This window comes from Eschscholzia californica, unplaced genomic scaffold (assembly GCF_041429995.1).
Source record: "Eschscholzia californica isolate CP2 unplaced genomic scaffold, dmEscCali1.0.p SCAF_1, whole genome shotgun sequence".
Lineage (NCBI taxonomy): Eukaryota > Viridiplantae > Streptophyta > Magnoliopsida > Ranunculales > Papaveraceae > Eschscholzia > Eschscholzia californica.
The window spans coordinates 69,954,283-69,957,518 of NW_028238198.1; the positions used below are offsets into that span (position 1 = coordinate 69,954,283).

The following is a 3,236-nucleotide window of genomic DNA, read 5'->3' on the forward strand; positions in this document are numbered from 1 at the left end:
TACCCCATTTTCTATACACCAACCGTCTGACGTAACGCGCGTCGTGCATTCACCCAGACGTGCATGCACCGTGTGCACATTTTACGACTACTATTAGATTGAATATATTGTTGCCAGAAGATAAAAATAGAGGTACATCAACAAACGTCGTCTATCCAAAAGTAATGTTATAATGATTCAACATTGTTTAAGATTTTTTTTATTTTACTTGGAATTAAAAAAAGATTATCTATTTTGTTATGGTTGGTAGGTACTACTTTAGTTCTCCCTTCCAATTTCATTGTAAGTTTAATTATTATATTTGTTTTATGATGAATACCTGAGAACTAAATTTTCACCGTGAAAAAAATGAAAACTAGGTGCGGTAGATCCCTCTTGGCTAACGCCGTTGTGGTTTATTACGTCCCGATTTTACGACTAAAGTGCTCTCTAGCAATCCCCGAGTATGCGTGTAACGTGAAATCTATTTTGTGAGTTCACATCACGTTGAGTCGAGGTTACCCAAGAAGCGGATGCACATTGCTGCCCATTTCCACACAATGTGGGGTCAGGCGAATAGTTTTGATCCAATTTAATTGGCCAGGCCCTAATCGAAGAATTTTAATTTGTTGGTCTGTAAATAATTTTTAGAGATATTTCATCCCCAATCTGGTTGGAGTTATAAGCTTAGTTTGTAGACGTAAATTAGTGGGTCAACCAAGTGGTTAGGTTTCAATTATTGGTGCCAACTAATAGGTACAAAGAGCCCATGGCAACATTGGATTGCTCTTTTAAGTGGAATAAATTATTTAAAAATAAGCTAATAACTTAAGGTTTGCCCATAGTTTTCTTAAACTCTCATAGATTCCTCCACCCAAACATTCCTTCCACCTCACGATTCATAATTTATGCATCAAAAAGCCGGAGTCTTCCAAAAAAAAGTAAAAAAAATAAAACCACTTGCACTTCTTCTCTTCTCTTCTAAGGTTTATCTTTCTTTCCTCTAACCTCCTCTCATATGGAGTAATTTGTAGTATAAATAATGGCTTCCATCAACATTCAAGAACCCAACATCAAACATGCCAGTGACTATCGCTCGCCCAGTAGGTAAAATTTATTTCTCTCATTCACTCCTCTCTCTCTCTCTCTCTATTTTTATATATTTAGAACAATGATGCTCTGCCATGACTCTCTACTTTAGTTTGTGATTGTTCTATTATGCCCCATTCTCTTCATTCCTCAAGGCAATTAGTTTTACCCCTCTTCTTAATTTTAACTATAGTATTTCAAATCTTCCTTTAAAAATTGTTTGATTTCATGTTCATGTCAATTTCTTTTTCCTATAGTGTAAATTTTTCATAATTAAGTCTTGACATATACTCAAATCAGAAATTAATTAACTGTTTTTCACAGATCTGACGTCTAGAATTAGAGCTTTTACAACTTCTGTAATTGTCTTCTTTTGTCATAACTGATTGGATTTTAGTCAATCTCAGTTATTTCACGAGAAATTCTTAACGGGGACTCCCACTTGAACCGCATGTAAGAGAAACAAAGGTTTCTCTCCTCTCACATGTTCAGTCACATGGAGAGAGAAGTCCTTGTTTCTCTCACATGCTGTTAAGTGGGAGTCAAAGGAGACGAGTTATGTAGTCTTATGGGTGAAAAATGATTTTATGCGAACAAATAAACTATTATGCACAATATTTTTTTCCTCATTTTCTCTCTAAGTATTCATGGTTGCTCTACTGGTATGTCCGGTCCCCTCGTGTACTTCTTTAATTCTATTTCATCGATGGGTACTGGTGAGGATTCATTAATTCATTTTCTTTCTTACTTCTTGTTTTTTTTAGCCCTCGACATTCTCAACTCTGAAAGGAAAAGAGTTATGAGCCCTTGGGTAGAAGAGTTTCAAAGTTGAGGGACTTAAATTAGATTTTAAACTCTTTACTTCAATCCACTTCTTTCCTTCATGCGCTCTGTCCCGCCTAGGCGTGGCGCTGGCGCACCATGTAGGCGTGCCAGAGGCTGGGCTCGGATGTCCGCCTACAGAGTATCATCCTTGATATATTTATGTGTTTGTAAATTTTAACAAGGTAAAATATGATTTTTACAGTAAGCACATGGCCGAAGTTGTTGAGGAAACGTCAAAGTTTTGCAATTTCTGCAATTCTTGGGGTCTATCCAGATATACATGTGCTCGTAGTTCCAAGAGGGTGTGCTTGGGATGACTCATACAACTACAACCGGGTTCTTCTCTTTGTTGATAAACCTGGTGGAACTGTTCTTCAAATTCCTCGCAGAGGATGAGTGAAACTTATCCTATACAATAAATTATGTTCTTAAGGAGCAAAATAAAATATTTTGTGGCACAAATTTACTCTTTTGATAGTTTTTCTTTTATATCGTGCCTTCTATTTGAGATTGACATGTTTATTCATTAAAATATCACGTGAACTTGATGGGTTCCCCTCAAGGATTATTTTATTGAAGGACTGGTTACATGATATAGCATGAATGCTTAAAACCGTGGAATAAGCTCAAAACCCTATACATGAAAACAAACAAGGCCTCACTCAAAAAAAAACACAGAGCATTGGTTAGTCCTATACCATATTAATATACTGTAGTTGTTTCTTAACCAACTCTCACTTTGAATCTAGTGTTTAGGTCCTCAACGTTATCTGCAAGAACAAGAAGCCTAGGGTTCAATTTAGGTAAAAAAATGTGAGGATACTGGAAAATGAATGGAATTCCAGCAGGATTGAGATGTCCACGGCATATTATATAAAAGCGTCCACGTCAGATTTCAATTTGATTTTATCCGAGTATCGAATACCGATCATGTTTGTTAAACTTAAACAATAATGACACTGTGCCCGACATGAATCTCGACCGCATCCCTACAGACCGATAGTTAGCCGTGTCGGGCTTGGTCGGGAAGTCGTGCGGACATAGCATCACGGTTCTAACTTAAAAAGAATTTGGGTTTTCCGCCACCCAAAGATTCCAAAAAATTGTAAGAGAAGCGCTGTTTAGAGCGAAACATAATAGCGACTGAAAAGTGAACAAGTAAGAAATTGACTCGTGGCAAAATCATGTGATTCTGAAATCTTCACACTTTAGTCTTTAAGTATCCCGTGTTTCAAGTTTCGTCCTTCTGGAAAACTGATCTGGACCGTTGATCGTTTCAACGGTCCAGATTATAACAACAAGCCATTTAAAAAAGGCCGCGGCTTTGGGGAATAAAGAAAAAT

At 37.0% G+C, this 3,236-nt stretch overlaps 1 long non-coding RNA gene across 1 annotated transcript; it reads left to right on the forward strand.

Annotated features, from left to right (window-relative positions):
* Positions 1–775: 775 nt before the first annotated feature.
* Positions 776–2,368, forward strand: LOC147568704 (uncharacterized). The gene is made up of 2 exons (XR_015231082.1): positions 776–1,086; positions 2,096–2,368. It is a non-coding gene; the product is annotated as an uncharacterized LOC147568704 (long non-coding RNA).
* The last annotated feature ends 868 nt before the right edge of the window (positions 2,369–3,236 follow it).